Below are 25,994 nucleotides of genomic sequence, written 5' to 3' on the forward strand. Positions count from 1 at the left end.
TCTTTAAAAATTTATATTTCTAATTCTACTTTAACATCTAATAAAATTACAGACCCTGATGAACTAACCAGAGACTGTCCACATAATATAATATCTGACAGGCTCAAACTATGGCACAAGATGAAAATCAACAGCCTGCAGGCTACTACTATTGTCCAAATGAGAACCACAGGCACCCACCAACCCTCCTTAGATGTTCAGAATATTTCTCAGGAGCTTTTATACATTTTAATTTTAATAATATTATTTTGATTATTCTAAATAATTTTATTTTGCTTTAATATATAATTTTACTCATATATTAATTTATCTGTAATATTTATTATTGTTTAATCCACATGTTGTTATTTAGTCAATAAATATTTGCTACACACTTATGTGTGTACCTACCTGTCAGGAGCTAGCTGAGCTGGAGAGACCTGTGTTTCCAGGTGCAAGAGTAGTCTATAAAAGCAACAGCAAGCCAAAATAAAATTAACACTTAAGGCTTTTATCACTTACTTGTAACAGTGCTGTTGTTGTTATAGAGAACCAAGAACTTATCCCTGATTCTCTCCTTGGAATATTTGGTATTATTTTCAACAGTCAAGCTTCACAATAGTTGGTTACTCTGCTTTCTTCTTATTTAAAAAATTGTACTTTTGTAATCTGTAAATGGAATCAACTACAAACAAATGATGCGTGTTTATATTCCATCAGTGTTATTTTCAAAATTTTGGTGTTCTGCTTTTTCCCCACTCTTGGACCCTTTGCCAGATTATCTCCTATATATTCCCTTTGCATAGCCACATTAACATTAATTACAGTAACAACATCTGTCCTGTTTTATTCACTCATTAATTCATTCATTTAGTCACTAAATATTTTATAAACTTAACAATTGTTGGATACTAAGCTAATGATTGGGGATACAAATGTAGAGCTGAGATGCACAGCCCCTGAATAGTGAATTCTTTCTAGAGGTGAGTGAAAACAAAATATTAAATCAAAACATGATTTTAAACCAAAAATAATTTACCAATTGTGAAAATTGCTATGACAAAAACAAGCAAGGGGTTAAAATGGAAAGTAGTGGAATGCAAAAGTCCTGAGACCGAAATTTCCTTTCTTCATTTCAGGGATTGTTTAGAAATTTTGTGTAGTCTGTGTGCCAACTCAGAGAAATCAGGCTCGCCGTAACCTGCCAATGCTAGCAGTACAAGGAACAGGGACGCGTTAATTCTAAGTCCTGACACGCACATGAGTGTCCTGATTGTTATATTGAAGGCACTTTAGAGGAGAGCTTCCATGATTTTCCTATTGTTTCCTGGAACAGTAAGAGATACTGAAGCAAATTCAAATGGCTTTACTTTCTAAAAGTTTCTAAAAGTTTCACATGATTTTCACAGAGGGGATCTGACTTTTAGAAGAAGAATTCACATCTTGCAAAGTTTTAAGCCATTTTCTTATCCAGTAATCTGGCAAAATGACCTTGAACATCTCCTTAATAAGAATTTTTTCTTCTTTCTCAGCCTAAATCAGGGCCCTGAAATGAATGACTGGGCATGAGTTAATATATGACCCTTCTGCTAATGAACATTAAGATCCCATAAGGCCTGGAACCAGTTTGACAGTTGTCTGAATGTTATACTCCAAGACAGCATTAGCTGATATCATAATTTCCAAAGACTTAACAACCATCATTGACAATTTTTCTGTCAAAGCATCATTCATTGGTATTCTGAATTGGGAATATTGCTTCTCTAGGGACAATTTCTCAATGGATAGTTGGCCACATTATATGAAAATAATCACTCAAGGTCATTTTAAAATTAAAATAATAAAACTCACATCAGCTTGTCTGATGACAAGAAAATTTAAGTGGCTTTTTATCAGGTAGACTTTACTTTTGTTAATTACCATTTAAAAAAAATTCTCTATTCTGGAAATTTCTTTTTTTTAAATGTAAAACATAAAATATTTAATATTTACAACTATAGAAACTAACAAGACAAATTTTATATATCTATGTCTCTCCTTAATCTGCAACACTTTAAGTGGCTCTATTTAAATATATATGTTGAGCCCTGACTGGGTAGCTCAGTTGGCTGGAGCATCATCAGGGATAAACCAGGGATGTGGGTTCCATTTCCGGTCAGGGTACATGCAGGAGTCAACCAGTGAATGCATAAATAAGCAGAACAACAAATCCATGTGTCTTTCTCTCCCTGCCCCTTCCTCTCTGAAATATATATACATAATATATAATGTATAAATATATTAATATAAATAAGTATATATAGTAAAAATCTAAAGTCTCTCCCAATAACCAGTTACCCTTCCCTCCTGAAATACAAACAGTATCCTGAGATCCTGAGCTTAGAAAATCTTAGTCCCATGAATGTTTTTATTTTTACTACACATAGAAACATGTATGTGTGTGTTAGTACAGGTACACATATGTTTACATTTTCATTTTTATGGAGATTTACACATAGGGTAAAGTTTTAAAAAAAGATTGTGCATATGTGTGTTTAAAATAACCCTAAATGGTATCCTACTGGGCATATTTTGTAATTTATTTTTTAACTCAACATTGTGTTTTTGCATTTATTTTCAAGTTGACATATGGATATCTAGTAAGTTCACTCTAATTTTTATAAAGCATTGCATTATTTGAGTAACTCTGTTTACCACAGAAATGTTAGGTGCTTGTGATTTCCCAAACTTTTTTTTTAATCATAACCTGCTGTGTGAAATAAATATATTTGTGCCTGCCTCTTTGGGTATTGTGTAGCAATGCCTGTAGGGAAGACCCATACAAATAAATACAAATAAAATTGTTCAGCATTAGGGTATTTTTGTCTTTATAGGTATGACAAAATAACTTTGCAGAAGAATGCTCCACTAAAAATGCATAAATTTTTTATTGTCTTCCATCCTTACCCTATTTTGCACTACATGGTAAGTATTTTTGTTTTATTAGCATTTTCCCTCAGTAATACTAAAACTGAGCATCTATTTTTTTCCAACAATATTCTTTCCATACTTTTCCTGTTATAATATCTTGTTCAATTTTCTGTGGAACTTTTTTTATTTGTAAGTATTCTTACCAATAAAATTGCTCATAATTATTACATAGTTTAAATTAGCAACCCAAAGTCCTTTTATTTTCTTGGTCTTTCACTCATGGCTCCAAGATGCTATTGCTGCTCCCACATCAGTTTGATGCCACATAAACTAAATAGGGAAAGGAGGAAATGGCAACTTATATCTGTCAACTTAGTAACTAACTCTATTAGGAGCTTTCCTGGGAACAGTGACTTATGATTGACACATATTTTATGAGACCTTTTCTCTCACTTATGCCAAGGATTTAAAGCAGGAGACATATCAGAATTGTGTCTCATGTCACACAGAAGGAATCGGTGTCTGTCATAAAAACTATATTACCATCAACAACAACCAAAATATGTACATATGCACATACACTTAATGCACATACTCACTTAAGCACTAAATGATAATACTCTCCAGTTCTCTTCTAATTTCAGGTACAAAAAGAATACTAATAGTGTCTAAGACCTCATTTTGGTTACCGTTTAAATGGCGTACATTTCCATGCTTGAGCCCTGTGTCTCAGTTATAGCAGTTTGGTAATAAATATAATGGAGGAAGAAAAGAAAGAATGCATATACTTGGGTACCTTTGGTCATTTCTTCATGTTTGTTATATGCGTATAGACTCAAGTTCTCAAAACATAAGCTTGACTAAATGTAGGCATGATTTCTAAGTGCAAATATGCATAAATTCTATTTTCTGACTCCCTCCCCATTATACTCATTTTCTATGCGCGCGTGCGCGCGCGCGCACACACACACACACACACACACACACACACACACACACACACATATATATATATATATATATATATATATATATATATATATATATAATGTGCTATAAGAGCCCTACTCAGCCCAAAATTGATGTTAAGTGTCTTTCCTATGTTGGGTTGGATGCTCTGAAAGGGATTCATTGGTGAGGCTTCGTAAGACTTAAGAGAGAAGTTCCTTTCTTGCCTACACTCCTGGACATCCTAGATCACTGGCTTTCAAATTTAAAGTATAAAAGAATATCTCATAGACCTACATAAAAATCTACATCCTGGAATCTCAACACTACCTTTCCTACAACAGAGATTTTAAGTTAACTTGACTTAGACTCTAAGTTGCCGAAGAGTCTCATCATGTAGATAGCACCAGGCTTGCCTTATGAACTATGTCCATAGAGGACAGAAAAAAAGTAAAGATAACTGTAAAAAGGTAATTCCTAAAAATTCCAAATGAATTTGCCTAAAACCAATTTATAAGCTAACTGTCAACACCTCACTCACACTCAAAGCTCCATCATTGATAATATGGTGCAATTCTATTTTTAGAGTCTATTTCCTTATTGAAGGTGGGGTGAGGTCTCAGGTTGTATAGAGAAGGTTGGATTGAAATAGAGAACAGATTGGAATTTTCTTTAAAGGATGATTTATGTAGATATTAGCTAATTCTGGAACAATCAAATCCAATTTATTTTACACAGAAGGAGTTTACATAAAATAGGTTTATATGGGAATATTGTCCATTATACAAACTTTTATTTTGCAATAATAACTGATTATTTAATGTGTACTTACCCATGAAATATGATAAAAAAGTATTACATTAAATTTTTTGAAGTTCTATTTTCTATATAAATGTTTCAAAAATCTCAGAACATATTTAAATAACATAAAATTGTAAGTACTTTAAGCAAATTTTCCAAATTCTCAGATTACTCAATTTATATAAATTAGCTTACTGTCATTTATTTTTTAATTAACATATTCAGTCTACATAGTAATCTACAAATTCCTTGTGAAAACTGATCATATATATTATAAAGTCTCCAAAATATAATGTTTATCAAATTATTTTAATGAGCAATAAGAATTTAGAGAAGACTATTTTTGTTAATGAGATAATTTAATCTCTGTATTAAATGTGCTTTTAAATTAATTGGAGCATACTCTCATTTTATAAAATATATTCTAATTTTGATTATTTCTCTTAAAATAAATCTTCATAGAAATATTGAGAAACTTAAATTAGAATAATTTTAAAAATATGTTTGCCATTTTTTTCTTGAGATGAAAGTTATACACACATGGACAAACATACACAGTAAAGGTAATCATACAAGAATATTCCCATTTTACAAACCCTGGGAATAGCTGAGATAAAAGATGGTAGACCTCACGTGAATCACATGAGAAGGAAAAACAGGCTTTTCTAAAATTAAGCAGCATATCAATGGCAGTTTACCACTGACCGACCAACCAACTAGTCTATATTCATTTTTTGTATATTCCATTTTCTATTTAAATTCTTATTGCATTATAATAAAAATTATTATTCTCATTTTATAATGAAAAATTGAAGTTGCCAAATGTTATTGTGCAATCTTCTTTGTTTTGCCCTAGGAATGAGTCTCTATACTAATTCCATCTTCCTTAATCATGCAAATTTTATTCTAGATTATAGTAAATTATTGAAATTTCATAATTTTTGAATATTTTTTTAATCATCACCCAAAGATATTTTTTCCATCGATTTTTAGAGAGAGTGGGAATGAGGGAGAGAAAGAGAGAGAGAGAAACATTGATATGAAAGAGACACTTCAATTGGTTCCCTCCTGCACATGCCCCAACAAGGCCAATGCTCTAACCACTGGGCAACACTGGCCAGGGCTTATGAATGTTTTAAAGAATTATACACAAGTAATTTTTCCAAAAATAAACTTTAATATTTATTTAATGTGAATAAGTAATGATAGACAATATTGAAAAGAAAATAAGGCAAATGGCTTTATACAACCAGTTTATGTAACACATACTTCTTTATTCAAGCAAACTTAGAAATTAAAGATGATTCTCCTAGGTAAATAGCATTTTTTTCTTCTTAATTTTGTAACTACCTACTTACTTAAAAATAACTCTAAATGAAATATTCCAATCACTTGGGTATAGATGTTCTTGCATGCATGTGTGTGTGTGTGTGTGTGTGTGTGTGTGTGTGTGTGTGTATGTATATGTATCTTTATTGTTGAAAGTATTATAGATGTCCTCTTTTTCCTCCATTGATGCCCTCAAACCATTTAAATTCTTTTGGAGACTTATATATATTTTAAACCAATTAAAATATACTTTATAGCATATATACATAAAAAATAAACAGTAGCCTATATTTTATAATTTTCCTAGGTTATAAAATCAATCAAGGGATATAATTTTCCAGGTAAAGAAATATTCAAAAATTAGTTGTAATCCTTTGTCTTTTATTTTTTGTTCTTTGGTTTAATTTTGTTCCCAACTTTTAATTTAAATTTTTCTTAAAACCTACAGAAAAGGTAAAAACATTAAAATAAGCACCCACATGTATGATCTTTTTCTTGTTACATCAGTTGTTAATATTGGCCACATTGACTTGATCCCACTGTAATTTTTTAATATAGATCCAGATACAGTAGAGATGTATACTTGTTTTTGGTTGAATCCTTTAAAATTAAGTTGCAGACATTGTGACCTATCATTCTTACTTATTTTAACATGTATCTCTAAAGAAAAGGTACATTCTCTTACTTAATTACAATATATTCAATAACTGTAATTTTAAAACAATAGTTATCTAATATTAATTTTTTCTAATTAACCTAATAATGTTCTTTATACCTGGCTTGTGAATCTTTGTTTTAAATTTATAATGCATCTAAAGACCATGCATTGCATTTAGTTGGCTTTTCTTTTTCTCCTTTGATCTCTTTAATCTACTTTAATCCCTTTGTGGATTTTTTTTAAATCTCCTTTAAAATAGAACAGATCCTTTGCTTTTCTGTCCTTTTTTTGTCATTGATATCTTAGAGAGTTCAGGATTTTGAGTGTGTGTGGTACATCTCCTAATTTGAATTTGTTTGATAATTATCTTCTTGTTGTTAATATTAAGCATCTTTTGTTAAGAATACTATAAAAATGATGTGTAATTTTAAGTTCATCACATGAGTTCATCACAAGGCCATCAAGTTATTTTGTAATATTATTGTAGGCATTAAATTTTATTGCTTGATTTAAGGTGCCATCCTTAAATCATTTAGAGATGCATGGTATTTAAAATAAAATTCTATGCAACTAGATCTAATCATTGTATCGGGGCAGCATTGTTTCTAGGCTCTTCAGCAGACAGGGCTAATGGAAGTAAGTTACCACTAATAGCTCCAGCTCTAACCAACATCAGTGTTCTTTTCTTTCTTTTGCCATATTTGTACTTTCCATAGTAACAGAAAGAACCTTGTTATTTAGGAACATCAGTATATTTATTTGCTATATCTTGACTCCATTTATCTGTAAAGAGGCAATGTGAGTCAATGCCCACCTTTGCTGGGTGATGTTAGCAGGGCCCAAAGGGATACTCTATATACATATCCGGAGGTACTCATGCTAAACCTCAAGAGGGGTTAACTGTTTAAAAATTTTAAAATAGAACCCAAATAGCATTAGCGATCAATCATTTTTAAAAATCTAGAAATGAATAAAAGAATAAATAGCAGCAAAGAATTAGAAATTATAATTAGAAATTATAAAACAAAGAAATGAAGTAACTGGAAAAAAGCTCAATAATTGAGTGGAGGTGGCAAGTTAGAAATCACAGAACTTGAGGCCATATCAATAGGATTCATTCAATCTACACAACAGACAGAAAATAGGCAAAAAGAACAATATCAGGGACCTGTGGAACTAGGACAAAAGACCTAAGATTCATATCATCAGAGTCCAGGAAAAGGGGGGGAAAGAATGGAATTGAAAACGTGTTCAAAGAACTAGTATGAAAACTAGTGCCCTGAATCTGATAAAAGAGGTGAACGTATTCAGGAGGCTAAGTAAAGCTGAGAGAGTACAACCCGGAGAAATCCAACACACACTATAAATGAACTTCCGAAGAAGTTTAACTTCTATGGAAAAGAAAAAGAATTCTTGAATGCTGCCCGAGAGAAGTGATGCAAGTCATATACGTTCTGAATAATTATAAACCCTCTGATGGAGCAAATTTCTCAAGCTTTTCTGTAAGTAGGTAGAAAAAAATTAGTAGAAGAGTATTGAAACCCATACAAAGTTCTTTATTATAAAGATTGAACTCCTTCATAAGCAAAAGTTTGTCCACTAGAGTAACACAAGAGAACGGAAGGAGGGAGGGAGGGAGGGAGGGAGGGAGGGAGGGAGGGAGGGAGGGAGGGAGGGAGGGAGGGAAGAAGGAAGGAAGGAAGGAAGGAAGGAAGGAAGGAAGGAAGGAAGGAAGGAAGGAAGGAAGGAAGGAAGGAAGTCAGAGAAAGAAATTATAGAACATACATCAGCAGCAGAGAAAAACTTTGCAGACAACAGTACCAAAGTGAGAAGTCAGAATAATTGTAGGGTCAGGAACCGTGGGGATTAATGGCACAACAAATGCATTTACTTCTCCAAGATCTTGTACATCCCAGTGTAGTGGTTGGCCATCTTTATCAAATCAAATATACCTTCCTTCTTTACTGTGGAAGTATGGGAGCATTGAAAGGTGAAATCACTTTTAAAACTCTCTTTTTTCTAACTATTTTACAACTTGTTTTATTCCTTTTAATTAAGCTCTTGACAAAGGATATTGTTTTATATATGACCATGGCTTGTCTTTTTGGTAAACTATCTTTGTAAGTTCTATATCTTGAATTAAACTGCTATTATTATGATTTAGGGACTAAAGTAATGTGTGCATTTGTTTCAGCTCAGGGTTATATATATCATCTTTCTCTATCTCTATCATCTCTATCTCATCTCTATCATCTCTATCTCTCTATCTCTCTATCTCTATATCTCTATCATCTCTATCTCTATCTCTGTATCTCTCTATGTATTTATATATCTTGCTGTTTCTGTTTCTCAGTTCTCCTTGCCCACCACACCCTTTGATGTAATCTTTTGGACCCTGATCTCTTTGCTCCATCAAAGGAGCCATGTCTGTTGGTCAAATGATTCCCTGCAGCTGCCAGATGCAAAGTCCCTTGCCTGCGCACATCTCCCCATATATGGGACTGTAAACTGAAAACATGCTTCAGAGTGCTTTTGCAAACTTCTGGGGCATAGGGAAATAAAAGTCTTAAATGAGTAATTTTAGTTGGCATGGAAGCCATGTGGGTGATCCAGTAGTTCTGGGCAGATGTTCAATGGCATCAATCCAAATATGAAATGCTGATTTTTCTTGCAATGAGGCAAGAAAAAATGTAAATTATATGGCACTTTAGTTTCCCTCCCCATGTTGAAATTATTGGCTTAAGACCTTGCTTACCTGCCTTTTTCTAAGTGACCCGTGCAGCTATTCTATTCCATTGCCTTTATATGGGGCACAGGCTTTCACTAAGTTGTCAGTTATTGTCTGATCAGGTCTCTTTTTCAGGTCCATCTTCCTAGCTATAGGGTATATGAATGGTAAGGGACTCTTGGGGGTGGAATCTGGGCTAAGACATGAAATGGGCTCAGGTCTTGGCCATGAGATAAACAAGTCTGTGCCATCAAGCAGAACAGGTGGTTCATTACCAGGGAAAGAAATTGTGCCTTCATGTCTTTTTAATTTTTTCAGGGAAATCCACCAATGAGGGGAAACTACTTGACTGAAATACTATCATATTTTTCAAGAAGTCAGCTTGAGGCAAGGCAGGATAAAGAGATACAGAGATAGTGATAGGTGGGTGGAGGGAGCAAAAACAGTAGAGAAAGGAGAGTTCTGAGAAAGGGCAACTGCCTTTAATTTTCACATTTCAACTTCTAGTTTTTCAATATTTTCTTCTGGCTATCTAAATTATTTTAATTTTCTTTTGAGAATTATATCCAATAATTATCAGTAATTAACTTGTTACCAATGAGATCTAAGACTCCAGAGAATACATTAATTTATCCAAACTAAAAGAATTGACTTTAGGCCACTGAAAGACTGGATTCTCATTTACCCATTCAAGATATGACAGAAAGATACTAGCTTTTTAAGAAAAATACCTATGAGTAATATTTCTGTTTTTTCTTATTTTCCAACCATAAGATGACCTCGGTGGCATTTTAGAACCTGTATTATCCATGCTTATTCAAGAATAAAATCTTGAATTTGGAGAATGTTTCATCCAGCTAGTAAAACAAGAGAGCAGAGAGCTTGAAGGGTAACTTTATAAGTTTGGATCTCTCACTTGACTCTTGTGTAGCCACAGATCTTCAGCTGGTCTGCTCAGGTCAGAGACCTGCCAGATATCTATCTTCATCATCATAATTGTTGTGGAAATAGAATTTAAAACAAAATCTCATCTCAATCCAGGAAACCCCTGCACAAATATAGAAGGAAAATAAAACAATTTTGCTATCGAATAGGCACTAAGCCAGAATGTTCTGTGCATCTCTAACAATTATCTAAGGGACTGCAAAGACAAAAAGATGTCTCCTCCCTTTATATGGCCAAGCCAACACAACCCATTGCACACACGTTCTCAAGATTAACTAGTTCTCAAGTGAGAGGACTTGACAGTACCGTTTGTCACACATAGTTTTTTCTAAATTCATTTCACAATTGGAGCAACCATCTGTGTTAACTGCCTTTATACAAAGAAAAAATAAATTTATCATCTATTTATCACAGGAGGTAGTTTTGCATCTTAGAGCAAGGTGCCCACAAAAGTTAGGGTTCTGTCCTCTCATAGAAACCCAGAGATAGGGACTCTGTTTTTCTTGAGGAGTACATTTCAAAGGCATGGCTCCCAGGACCTCGAAAGAGATATTCCTGGGTCATAAATCTGGACCCATTTAGCTTTTAAAAGAGGCCTATTTAGTTTTTAAAAAGATTTTCATATATTTCAAAGAGACAAGTATGAACTTCCTATTACAAGTTTTCTAAAGTAAATAATTTAAGAAAAGCAGTCTCTTCCTTTATTTTTAATAGAGAGAATTAAGCTTCTTATTTTTAATTTGTATTTTTCCACAGAATGGCAATATATAGGACATCTACTATTTACTTATGTGTTAGTCAGAGTATGCCAACAGCAATAACAATTCCAAAATCTCTGTGGTTTCACAAAACAAAAATACATCCTTGTTTCCTTTATGTAATACAGGAGCAGTGGGTTGCTCTCCACACCATTATTCTAATTTCTAGGATTTCTGCCCCCAGATTCTTCCAATAAGCACGAGGCAGAAAATGAGGGAGAGAGAGAGAGGCAAAGGGAGAGAAAGGAGGAATCTCAAGATATTGGAAAAGGGGAGAAAATCCTGTTTTTTTTCTGTATATTTCAGACTTTTTGAGCACATATTGTTTATGATATTAAACATGATTTATCTGAAAAACACTGTGCAAAAGAATCCAGACCCAAGGGGTACTCACTTTATGATTGCACTTGTAGAAACTCCATGACCTGGCAAAAATAATGGAAGGTGATAAAAATAAAAGTGATTGTTTGTGGGGCATGGGGTAGGGAAAAAGGAACTAACTGAGGTGACGAGTCCGTGTCTTGTTTTGAAAGATGAGTGTAAAGGTTACACAATTGTCAGAACTCATATAAAAATACCTAATATATTTATATTTTAAGATATAATAAATACCACAATTTTAAACATTCTCTTTTAAAATGAAGCTGATCTCAATTGCTCTAGTATTTCTATTACTGCATTTACATTTGGCTTTGTTTTATTTTTATGTAGTAACCACATGTTCCCTTTAAGGTAATCAGGAATTGCAAGACAGGTACCATGTCATTGTCTTTAACACTCAATGCACGCTCCATGTATCAAACTCTCCATAAGTATCTGTCGTGTTTAATCTAGGATAAACGTATTTCTCATTGATATATAGTATTTATTAAGATATAACTTTTAAAAAATTAGGTAGACCTTTTCTATATTATTCATTCCTCTATCATTCAACTTTCAGTTTATTTTCTCTTTAAATATTTCTTCAGATTCTAGTATATGCCAAAGTTTGTTAGGGATAGTTACGCAAAGGTGTATAAGCAACATGTAGGCTGTCCTGCTAGAATTCTATCTATAATAATCTTTCCCTGGTCACGTTACCCTATTTGTTTGTCTTTTAATGGTGTGGAAAAATTAAAAGATCAAAATTGCAATTTCATATATTTTTACTTCTGCTATAACTTTGATAACAGATTACTATTCATAGGAAATATAGATATTCTCCTAGTATACTTACATGTACATAAAATGTTGTAATAAGCAAATCACATTAATACAACAACAGTTTGCACACTTAGATATGTTTACAGTTTTACCTGATTAAATTTAGAACACAATATTGTTTCCCATAGCAATTTGTACCATTGCAATTGTAACAAGTAACCTATTGGAAGGTAAAAAATATATATGACTGCAGCATTTGAAGCATGCATTTCACTCAGTTTTGAAGTTTAACTTACTCTGAGCTGAACAAGTTGACAATGTTGAACAGCTATTAAAATATCTAGCATATCCCAAGAACCATTAATTTAGGAAGGATCTTATTGCAAAAACAAATGTGCATTGATAATTTTTATTAATCAACCATGACTCAAGTTTTATGATCAATTCTAAGCATTGTGTTTCTAGAAAATGGTGAACAGAATAATAAAGGTTCTGAAAACAGTAGAGTCTCATTTAGCCCTCAGGCTAACTCTCCACATAATTTACTGATGATGAGAGATACTAACTTTCTGAATCTGTGTTGTGTAGTGTGATTATGAAATACCAATTTAGATATATCTTGACCATAGAGGCCATTGTTGTAAACTATTTTATGCTATTTATTCATTTTTTATCAGCAAATATTTTACCGTTAAAAGTAATTCAACACAATGTAAAAAAAGAAGCTCGAATGCAAGAGAGATAGTCTATAAATAGACTATCTCTTACCTCAAAGATCTGACAGAGCAGGTTAAAAAAAAAACAACTGGTAGAATATACATGCATATGCCATTATATCCAAAGTACTGTTTGGCTTATATGTTTTGTGTGATTTAATCTCTGTTCTATACTGTTATTAAATACATTTAAATAGATTTCAGACAACCATTCTCCCAACCTGAAAATAATCAGCATGCTTTAAATTCTAAATAAGGATGAATTTTAAGTTTTAAAAAGAAAATAATCAGCATTCTTCTGAATGGCAAGTAGATTTCAAAAAAAAAGCCATGCATTCCTGTTGAGCTTTCATTCTTGTAATTGGGGAGGGAAGCGGGCAGGTCATGACTAACTTTCATGCTCTCATTAACCTCAAAACAATTTACAGGCTTATCAGAGAATTCACTCAGTGTCCTTATTACCTGGCAGTTGTAGTACACAGGTATGCTGGATTAAAAAAATAAATTAATTTTAAGCCAAAATAAACTCTAGATATTTGATAATAAACATGGCAAATATTACCCTTATATGTATATTTGACATTATATATATTTTATATATCATATAAAATTATATAACTATTTGAAGCATAATCTATAGTTTTCAATTGAACTAGGAAACTACACTTAAAATGTATTATACATGGGTTAGAAAAAGTAGGTTTACAGCTGTGAGTATGTGAAATAGAGTTTATTCCTGTATTATTATTAATCATTGTATTATTTATTTGTATTATAACTGTAAACCTACTTTTGCCTGCCTTGTTTTTGTTTTTTGTTTTAGTTTTCTATTGATTTGAAAGAGAGGGAGACAGAAACATTGGTTCGCTCCTGGGTCTGTGAGTTTGTTTATGTGTTCACTTGTTGATTCTTGCCCTGGGGTCAAACCTGCAGCCTTGGCACATGGGGAAAACACTCTAACCACCTGAGCTATCTGCCCAAGGCCTGCTCACCCCATTTTAAAAAATTTATTTGTTGCATTTTATTTTTCTTTGTAGAATTTATAATGATATGTGCACTCAGTTTGGCCCAGACATTTATGTAGTCAGATGTGTGCAAAGTTAAATTTGGGGACTGAATTAAAATGTAGCCTGCACCCTGGCCAGTTTGCTCAGTGGTTAGAGCATGGGCCTGCGGACTGAAGGGTCTCAGTTTGATTCTGGTCAAGGGTATGTACCTCTATCTCCACCAATGGATGTGTCTCTCTCACACCAATGTTTCTTTCTCTCTGTCTCTCCCCCTCCTTTCCATTCTCTCTCAAAAAAATTAAAAAAAAAAAAAGGAAAACAATATCCTCAGGTAAGGATTAACAACAACTGTAGCCTGCACCCCGTGCCTGTCTGGGGTGGCCCCTCTCCCTCCTGTTCTCCTTTAAGTGAAGCGTCCTAGTCGGGAAGAGTAAGTGGCCACTCAGCCACTATTTGCTCCAGCATTATGCTCTTCCAGAGAAAACACTTGGAAGAGAGGATCTGGAACTGGAAACTGTAAATAAAGAAAAGTGAAAACTTACTGATAGACTGACTTGGAGAGAGCTCAGAGTAGCTTGTTGAGATTCTATGCTCATGAGTGGAACCGAAAGGCTGGGACTATAACTTCACAGTAGCTCTGTGCAATAACCCAGAAAGAAACAATTGAATTGTACATAAAAGGCTCCTAAAGGAAGCATATGAGCTCTCATTTCAAGTACCCTATACATTCGCATGTTTACTGTTCTTGCAGATCTGAGCTTCCGTGTGGTAAGCGCAGGGAAATAGTGTGCTTTCGCTAAACTGAATACATATATAATCACCAAAAAGAGACATCTGACATTTAACTGCTGTTCTACACCAATGTGGTAGGGAGTGCCCATGTGCCCAATAAATAGCATGACTGCCCCTTAACCTCTGTATGTTTTCCTAGTTTTTATAACCAGACATTTGCCTTAATTCTGGTGGTGTAGTCCAGAGGCCCATTAAGTTTATATGGTAAAATTCAGACATTTAACCTGATATTTGATTTTCAGCTCTTGCTGTTACCATTCCCCCTAACCCTTCACATCTAATGTCTGTACTCTGCTACTTCAGAGCCTGGCTAAAGACTTATTTCTACCCAAAATAGTCCTCCATAAAACACATTTCTGTACATATGGCAAGCAACTTAATGATGCTTCCCAAGCAGCTCCTGACACGATATCAAGCGTCTAGATCAGATCTATTGAAAAACAGCCCTTCCTAGATCAGACCTAGGTTGCCAAACAATGTGTAGATAATCACTTTGGTGAAAAGCACAATGTAGAATTAGCTCCATCTGTTCTTGTCTTTCCTAGAGACATACTTACAATCATTATGATATAAGTAGCATTTCTCCTAAATTGCCTATAGTCAACCACAACTACTGATTCATTCAATCTTTTATATATATACTTGCATATAAGTGCATTTTACTAAGTGAAAACAGCCAGATCCAAAAGTATATATATTATAATCCCATTGTGTGTGTGTGTATATATATATATATATATATATATATATGTATTATGGTATCCCCCAAGAATGTACACATACTTTAAGAGCTGATAGCCGAATTTCAAAAATGAAATTTATTTTAATCACTGCCTTTATAATTATCCCAATTTTGGGGGCACACACACTGTATACACACACACACAAATACTATATATATACACACACACACACACATATACACATACATATATATACATATGTATATATACATATGTGTGTGTGTGTGTGTGTATATATATATACACATATATATGACATATGGAAAAGGTAAAACTACAGGGATGGAATGTATCTCAGTATTTGCTAGAGACTGTTGTTGGTTAAAAGGGTTTCCTACATAGAGATAGCATGAGCATTTGGGGGTAATAAGACTGTTGTTTGGCGGCTGTGGTGGTGGATATATGACTCCATGTCTTTGTTAAAGCCCATAGAACTCTACACCATAGAAAATGAATTTTAATGTATGCTAATATTAGCAATATTTGTGTTGGGAGAGTATAGTCATAACGCATACTATGGCAAATTAATCTAATATTACTAGAAATTAATCAGATGACAATAGATGGAGATACAGAAAAAAATAACTTACCTAAATAATTTTGAAAAGAAATATTTTGACGTCATACTATAAAGTGAAAAACAAAATGAGAGTTAATCACAAACCCTGTTATATAGTTAGTATATATGTAGATATGCTTCTCACTGGGTTGTGGGTTAGCAACCTTGAAATAATTATATGTGTGTTCTAAGGATAAATAAGAAAATATTTATGTGGTAGATTATGAATAGTAAAATTAGTAACACATTATTTCCTTTTTTATTAAAAAGGCCCATATGCAAATTAATGTTATTGCATAATTTGTCCCTAATTCTCAGCAATTCATAACAAATTTAGAGCAAGAATTTACATTAAAAAATTATTTTACTTGCAATATCTATAATGTTAAACGAGATTTACTAGTTCTCACAATACTAAAATATGTTGAGAAATTGGTTTCATTAGTGACCAAATGAAAAACCAAATGAGCGACCAAATGAGAAGCCAAGTGGGCTCATATCTACATATGGATTCATAAGGTGTTTGGTTCTTCCGCTGGTTAAAGTTGATGTGCAATAGCTTGAGAGTCTGTAGAACTACTGAATTTAATTAGGAAGGTATTTTGTGACTGGTTGCTTATTCATAGGCTAAAACACTCTGCATTTTTAGTCTACCATTCTAACAAAGCAAACAAGGTTTGAAAGTCACAGGAAAAATTGTTGCCTGACTCCAAAATTAATCATTGTCAGTACAGTGCTTAGTAAAGTATAGAAAGTAAAAGCAAAAAAAAAAAAAAAGCCTTCTAAGAGTCAATAGACATAAAAAGAAAACAGATTAATAATGTTCATTTTTATGGCAACTATCATACTAGTATATAAATGAAACATGAATCTAGCATGCCGATATTATTATTGACTAAAATAATATGAATAGTAGGAAAAAAGGAGAGTTTTTAAGACATATAATTAAAATAGTTAATAGCGTTATTTTTTTCTTTCTCTTTCATTTAAATATGGGTTTCATTTTAACTGTGGGTAACTCCATGCAAATGTGACATGAGAATATATAACCATAGGTGCCACTATGTGTTTGTATCAAAATAATAAAATGTATTCATCTTAAAATTACAGAACAGGCACCCAGATCCACCTAAGCTAGAGCAAGCACCCTCCGTCCAGTCCTTCCCAATGATTACGACAAAATCCTGGCCAGGATATATAAGCACCTATCTACAGGCCCTGCAGAGTCAATAACTGCAGGCAGACTTGCAAGGGAAATCAGAATGCAAAGCCCAACCAAAACAGCAGTTAGTGCTCTGTTCTGGTATTTTGTTTTGTTTCTCTTATTTCTGGTTTTTATTTTTAGCCCCTACAGCCTGAATCCCAGAGCTTCGTAACTGACACAGGGCACCCCTCTCCTCTCCTTCTGCGTCCCCTCTTTTGCGCTTCCTTTTCTTGTGGCCTTAATTCAAGCAAGACCCAGTAGCGGCTGCAGTGGCAATGGTGGTGGCAGTGCCATGGTGGCAGGGAGGGCCTCGGAAGTACTACAGCTCCGAAATAAAATCTTACTCCATGCCCGGAAGAAATTTTAGAAAAGGGGGGCTCTCTTGTGATCTAAAGAATACTGAGTGAAACTTCTTTTCTCCCATCTCTTTTCTCTCTATGACCCATAGAGGGTCATGCAAGGCAAGGAGGGGAAGATAAAACCCTATTTTCAGAGCCAGGAAAAGGAAACCCTGAGAGCTGGAGAATATGGTAGAGATTATAGAGAGGAGGAGGCAACATAGCAGAAGCTTTAAAAACAGAACCACGTTGTTGCCTGTCACCCAGGGATGAGACTGGCTCCTGCCTGGCTAACGGAGAACTGCAAATGTCATTTCTCAAGAGCTGAGTGAGCAGCGACTAAGGTTTCCCAAGTACTACTTTTTAATGAGGCTGAGAGTTAAAGGCAGGCTCAAAACAAGCTGCTTGAACTACGCTTTGATCCTTGCTGACTCTCCTGCAGGGTGGAGGGATAGTTCTTTACTCATCCCCTAGTCCCTCACACCATGTCCCACCCAACCTCAGCCACATTAAGGAAAAAGCCAGGGGTGTAGAGTTCCTTGTGTAATTGAGGGAAGTAAACTTCTACAGTCCTTTAGGATGTTGGTGCCAACGTCATTCTACCCAGTTAAGCGGAGGGAGGGAGAAGTAGGTGCAGGAGTAGCTGAAGGTTTAGGGGCATATAGAGAATGATCGCATATAAAGGACAGAAAGAAAGGGCCCCTGAGCTCAGCCACTTTCTGGAAACTTGGAGTTACTGGAAGACGAGGCAGCATAGACTCTGAAGCAAAGATCTAAAGATGAAAATATTAACTATCCCTTCCCACTCTGCCCTGTATTTCCCTTCCCACTTGGTGATGGATAGCCTACCTAGAAATTATTGTAACTTCTAAGTCATATTTCCTGCCTCATGGGGTGAAGGAAAGTGTATATAAATAAGATAGAGTTTGGGGACAGTTTACACGGCAGAGGGAAGGGAAGGTAGTGTGACCTTGTGGGTTGTGCCATTGGCCCAATTCAACGTGATGTTTCTGCTTCTACATCTGAACGTGCTGTGGGAATTAGTGTGTTACGTATTTGTATTTCCCATCCCAGAGCTGCCAGATGGGCTGATTCTGATCAGGGAAAGGCTGCAAATAGAGAAGGGCTAGTGGAAACCCTCCCCTGCCTCTTGCTGTCAGTGGGTGGGTAAGGATTTAGTGTCTCTCTATCGTGCGATGTCCAAAGCTCTCACTATAAAGACGATTTTGTTGGCAAATCAGAAATCTCAGTTTTAGCAGTTTTGTCTATGGTGTGAACACACTTCCAGGGGTGGCTGACAAAATTTACCCAGAGAAAATTCACCCAGACACCCAGACAAAATTCAAGGGTCTACTTGCCAAGTAAATTTTCTAGGGACTATGTGGGCAGATTCATATGGTCAGTTCCCCCAGCAATCAAGAAAATGACTGATACCTCCTTGGTCCCCACCACAAAAGGTTACTTGGGACCTTTTTGGACTTTGGGGGGTATTGGAGATAAAATAAATTCCCTGTGACTAATGATCTTGCTGATTGGAGACTCTAAAACAATGGAGCCGCCGCCAGAAGGAGCCAACACTCAAAGTCATCCTGTCAGAACTTGGCCTTCTGGCCTCTCTGACATGATAGAAACCCACTTAAAATAGCAAAAACTCTTTTCTTGCTACTGAGCTCTTATTAAATTTGAATACCTGACCCATGAAGGGTTTAAGCCTAGTTTTTTAGTCTGTTTATAAATTAGTAACTGTATATTCAAGAGCAAAGCTGGTTTGCCTCTAGTGGTAACTCTGCTCTATAGCAGCTTCCCCTCTGGAATAATCTGTAACCTAGCTCACTGCCTGAAGCAAAACCACCGCCTCATTTTGGCTCACAGTTCTCCCAGGACCACCTACATGTGTAGGCCTGGGCCTTTGATGGTTTGGTTAAGCTGAAACCTGATGCTGTCTACTGGGCTCATGAGACTGTTTGGCCTCAACACTAGCTATGTCAGACAAAAACATGACATTGTCACTTCATTCAAAAGGCAGAACTCTGATTCCAGTGGCCTGGCTGTTTGGTCTGCTGCTTGGAAAACGACAGACTGGCAGATTAATCAGATTCCCGTTCAGAGCTGCAAACTGGAACAACAAATTGCAGCTGCTGACTGAACTGTCTGTGTCACCCGTCTTCCTATGGTAACATCTTTTTCTCTAAAATGAGACCAGCTACAAACAAGCTGCTGATTGAGCCTTAATTTGTGTTTGATTCAGAAGCTACACTACATGCCTGACTTTTGACACCTGCTGCGAGCTAACCTATGGATCCTCCAGCGGAGGAGGCTCCATCACAAGCTCCGGCAGATTGTCCACATCAGAATTAATGCTTGTCATTTTTTTGTCTTTCTGGAGCACAAAAGCTACTCAACAATAGTGGGAAAGTCTGACCCTCCCTCCCTCATCTTTTTCCGCTCCAAACATTTTAGAGAAAAGGAGTTTGGTCACTGAAGGCACTGTCTCCAAGGGATGATAACCCTTCTGCTTCCTACTTAATGATGAGACAAAGGGGTGGAAGAAAAAGTATTTCCAACTGTGAATTTGGGGAAACAGTCCTACAGAGCACCCTTACTGTTGCCAGCAATTACAAGTCAGGCTGTTCCCAAAATTACTGTCAGGTTCAATAATTTGCTAGAAAGACTCACAAAAGTCTTTGAAAACTGTTTTACTCACAGTTACAGTATATTAAAGGGAAAGGATACTGATTAGAGTCAGCTAAGAAAAAAACATTTAGGACAGAGTTCAGTAAAAGGAGTAAATATAAAGCCTTCAGTCATCGTCTCCCTGGGGAGTCGGGGCAGCATTAATTTTCCAGCATTAATATGTGATGATACATGTGGAGTATTGTCAACCAGGGAAGCTCACCTGAGCCTCAGCATTTAGAGTTATTATTGGGGCACCATCATGTACACACAACTGATTGCCCACATAGCTGATTACATTCTCAAGTCGCCAGCCCCCCCCAGAGATTTCCTAATAGTGTGTGATCCAAAGCCCCCATTATCAATAACATAGCTACCACAAGGTGTGGTCAGTCTCTGCCCTAAAACACATTGTTATTCAACCCAGTGGGACCCAAAGCCCTTGCACAAAGACATTCTAATCAGGCATAACATTCTAAAATTTTAGAGATTACCTCTCAGGAGCTGAGGGTAAAGGCCTGACCGCTCCTAGGGTAAAATTAAGTTCTTGACTACACAGGAGGTGGCAGAAGTTAGAAGTTATATATGGACCTAGTTTGAATATTCATATTTTCTTCCTAATTATTCCTGGTCATGATGCTTTGTGTCCACAAGTCCAAGCCAACCGGGTTAGTACAACCTCTAGATGGAGCCCAGAGAGGAGGTTCTTAGGGGATTCAAACAATTCAGATTACATTTTATAAAACTGCTCTTATCCTTGTTATAATTGATGCTTCCAGACAAATGTCTGGGTATACAGAACTTGAGGATTTAGAGGAAGGGCATCCTGGTTCCTGAGTGGGAACACATTCGATCCAAGGAGGTGCAGGGGATAATAATTCTTGTCTTTCAGAGCTTGCTATGACTGCTATAGGACCGTCTTGGGGAACACAACAATTGTAAACAATTTCTTTTCAGAAATACCATGTGAATTCTGGGGATTATACTGCTGGTGTGAAAGCCAGAACTTGTGTTCTTCATAAAAAGGTGGTGAATTGCACCTTAGGGGATGGTCATAAGAAACTTTTAAATGTTTAGCAAACACTAATGGAGTATTTGAAATCATTCATGTTGGCCTCAATTACTGGTACAGTTGTTAAAAATTATAGAAATACCCTAAACTTCCTTTTTAAGGTGAAAGTGGAGTCCGTGCAAACACTAATACATTCTGCTCTACCTGGATAAATGTCATGGCTAAAATGTGTAAGTCAATGCAAAAACTTAAGAATGACGTCAGGATCCTAGGCAGCTCTGATGGTTTATGGAATGATAGTTGAGACCTCGGGGGAAATGGACAGTCGATACTGCAGGATGGTCTCATCCTGCTGCTGGGAGCCCTGTCGATAGTGGCCTTAATTTAATACTGCATATGACAAACTGAATGGATTTCATGCCTGTTCTAGTGGGTCAGATTTGTCAGGAAGACTGGCAGAGGGGCATATGTAAAAGAAAATTTGCCAAGAGCTAAGATTGTTTAGAAAGAGTTGTAAACATTGTTGGGAGACAATTATCCTTAGTCTTTTGGATATCTGCATGACATTTTACACCTTTTGTTCAAGGATGTCTTTTCAAAGATATTTGTATAACACATAATCTTAAAAGATAGACAAAGTGTCCATAATCTTTATCCCCTCCAGGGCAAAGATTGGGCAGATTTACTAGCAACATCCTTATAAGACTGTGAGTTTCACAAGCTCAGATTTCCTTACCTGTAGAGCAAACCCACTCCCTGTACAGCAACCTCCTGGTTCATAGGTCGATACTCAACCATTAAGTCACCCTGGCCAGGTGACACATGGATTATTTAGAAGTCTGTGTTTTGCTTGCAATTGGTTGGACATTTTGTTATTGTTATATTTCTGGTATTTATTTCAAGTTTGAATCTACTGTATTTTGAGAACAAAGTTTAGTATCAATTATTTTAAATTTTGTGTTATTTTTTTATAGCCCTGAGTTTAGTGTATATTATTAGGTGCCTAAGAAATGGAGCCTTTGACTGTTTGACTTACTCTGTAATATACTAAAAGGTGGGTTGAAGCAGGGGTAAGAAGATTTTATGTGTTTTATTATGATAAAAGCATCAATCTACCCAGACATAGCAATTTTAAATGTGTATGCACCAAACAATAGAGCTGCAACATATGCAGAGCAAAACTAATATAAGTGAAAGAAGTAAATAAATGAAAATGTATAGTTGGATATATCAACACTCCTATGTCAACAATTAATAGAACTAGGCATAATTAGCAAGAATGTATTAATCAGCGCTTCCAGAAAGACTTTAATAGGATTTATAATATATATGACATATTTTATATAATATATAACATACATATATTACATATGATGCATTTTATATAATATATAACATATATATGACACATATTAAGTAATATGTATCATACACATATATGACATGCATATATAATATATATGTATTGCACACATATGTGTGCATATATATATGTATATATTACACACACAGCAGGGGGGATTTATTTCAAGGAATTAGCTCAGCAGTTATGGAGGCTTGAATAGTACAAAATCTGGGCTGGAGACTCAGATAAGAATTGAAGCTTCAGTGCCAAGGCAGACTTCTGGGAGAATTCCTTCTTCCTGGGGATGGTCAGTCTTTGTTCTATTACAGTTTTCAACTTGATGAGGCCCACCCACATTATGCAGGTTAATTTATTTTACTCAACTGCACTGAATTTAACTGTTAATAAATCCCCCTGAAAAGAAACGCACTTTATAGAATATCTAGAATACTATTTGACCAAATATCTAGTACTGACAAGCCATTTCAAAGGGTATAGAACAACATATAACATATATAATAACATATATATGTGTATATATATATGTATGTATTTGGTGTTTTCAATTAGTTCAAATTGCAGGTGTCCTTTATAGAATAGAGTAAATTTACATATTCCACAGCTTATATGTATCTCTTGATATTGGGGTTCAAGTGGAGTATAAAACTTTACCTCCCTTTGTTTCTTAAATTTTTTCCAGTTTATAATAGTTGTAAAATTTACCTCTACAAATATTTAGAATATATCAGTCAATATTATATTTTTTGCTTTTAACATGAACCAGAATTTATAAAATTCAAAAGGAGAAGGAAAGCTTTCCTAATTTTTGCTTACTATATTTTTGTTTTGTCTCAATGCCCTAATGTTCCTTCTCTCATTGTTTCTTTTCTTCTAAAAAATTTCCCTTACCTATTCTTTTAGGATAAATCTGCTGATGACAAATTACCTTAGTTTTCCTTCACCTGAGAATTCATTTACTTCTTTTCATTCCCAAAAGATATTTTCTCTGGCTATAAAATTCTTGATTGACAGCTCTTTACTTTTAGCACATGAAAAATATTGTGCTGCTGCCTTCTGGTCTCCATTGTTTCTGTTGAGAAATCTATCAATCATATAGTTTTTTTCTTTATAAATATGGTACCATTTTTTCTGGCTGTTGGCATGATTTTTTCTTTGTAATTAGTTTTAGGTAGTTTAATTAGGATTTGTGTTGGCATAGATTACTTTGTGTTTAACCTATTTGTAGTTTTTCAGCTTCTTGCATCTGTAGTTAAATGTCTTGACAAATTTTGGAAGTTGTCATCCGTTATGTCTTCAATTGCTTTTTTGGCCTCAAACTCTTTCTCCTGTACTTCTGGGACTGTCATAACATAAATGAGATTTTTTTGTTATGTTTCCACATGTCTCTGATGCTCTGTTCATTGAGTATAATATTTTATGCCTCTTGTTCACATTCTCTTATGAGCAAGAGATAAAATAGACTAATTTTATTGTCCTATTTTTTTAAATCATTAATTCTCTATTTTGGCCCTTCCTTCTGATATTTTGCCCACCCATTAAGCTTTTTTATTTTGGATATTGTACATTTCAGTTCTAAAATTTCCATTAGATTCTTCTTTATATTTTATATTTCTTTATTGAGACATATTTTTTCCTATCACTTTTTAAACATTTTTCTTTCATTTTGTTTCAGGAATGTTCACAATTGTTCTCTGAAGCATTTTCTTTCAGACTAATTTACCCCCTTCCTCCATAACATATAGTTTACTTCCTTTGTTTTATTAATTGATGATTGCTCCTGTTTTTGTTTTTTTTTTAATATATATTTATTGATTTCATAGAGAGGAAGGGAGAGGAGAGAGAGAGATAGAAACATCAATAATGAGAGAATCATTGATCAGCTGCCTCTTGCATGCTGCCCACTGGGGATCGAGCCCAAAACCCAGGCATGTGCCCTGACCTGGAATCAAACCTTGATCTCCTGGATGATAGGTCGATGCTCAACTGCTGCACCACACTGGCCCAGAAATGATTGCCCCTCTTTAAATTTAAGTTATTTATAATCAGGGATCTTTGTCTATTTTTCTCACTGATATATCCAAAACACCTAGAAAGTGCCTTTCATATAGTAGATGTTCAATGTGTGGTTGTTGAGCAAATGAAAAACAGTAAACAGACACATATAATTACAAAACTGTAGCACTTCTTTTGGTGTGTTTGTATGGTAGAGAATAGAAGTTTCTTTAATGGTAAATAAATATAATTAGACATATATAAAATTCTAAGGTGAAATCCCCTGCTCAAGTAGTGATTTGGTACTGGTTTAGGAGAATATAAACATCCTGTGACTTAAGAGTTCTCTCCAACTTGAAGGTAAAGCAAAATTAAATAATCACATTCTAGATGTGGGCTTGTAAATTCTGCCTATAAAGCTGAATTTTTATCTCCCTCATATCTTTGCTTGAAAGCATGATACCAAAATGAAAATTTTAAATATTGAATATTAATTGTTTTTTTGAAGTATGTTCTTATTGATTTCAGAGAGAGGAAGGGAGAGAGAGAGAGAAACGTCAATGATGAGTGAGTCATTATCAGCTGCCTCCTGCACGCCCACTGCTGGGGATTGAGCAGGCAACCCAGGCATGTGCCCTCACCAGGAATCGAACTGAAACCACCTGGTTCATAGGTCAATGCTCAACCATTGAGCAACACGAGCTGGGCTTGAATAGTAATTGTTAATACAATGTGCAGTTTTAGGAGGGTTGATGGATTTCTGGATTTTGTGGTCAGTATATTACTGTCACATAATTTTAGATTAAGATTATAGAGATAACTAAGTGCAATGTTGGTATAAAGTATAAGCATGTAGGAGTTTGGTAGATGTCCCACAAAATTTACCTGCTTCTAAACTTGTGTTAGACTTTTTTTCAAGAGTTTGTTTTTTATTGCTTTGTGTTATTTGAATTAATGCTTCTAATGTAAGCAAAGGAAATTATTTATTGATTTACAAGTATTTGAATATATAGTGTTTGTGTGTATGTATATATGTCTACATACCTGCTAATTTAGTGTTATTGTAACATAGTTATAGCTTGCATGATTTGCCAAAATGGAAACAAGATTAATAAAATAAGAAAATAAGAATTTGAAACACTGAATTTAGGTAAAGGAAGAATAGAAAATAATGTACAGCTGAAATATTTTGTCTATAATAATTCTTCTTTAACAGGGTTTAGCAGGGTTTACAATGTAGAAAGTGATTCATAAAGCAGAAATTGGTCTTGCTATGAAAATAATCACCACACCTGCTGAGACAATCCAGGAATAGTGAATTGAAAAGGAAGCTGAGCTATTTTTTGTGTGAAAATTCATGTTGTGTTTTGCAGAATTCTAATAGATAAACACA

This window comes from Miniopterus schreibersii (assembly GCF_964146895.1).
Source record: "Miniopterus schreibersii genome assembly, chromosome: 5".
Classification (NCBI taxonomy): Eukaryota; Metazoa; Chordata; class Mammalia; order Chiroptera; family Miniopteridae; genus Miniopterus; species Miniopterus schreibersii.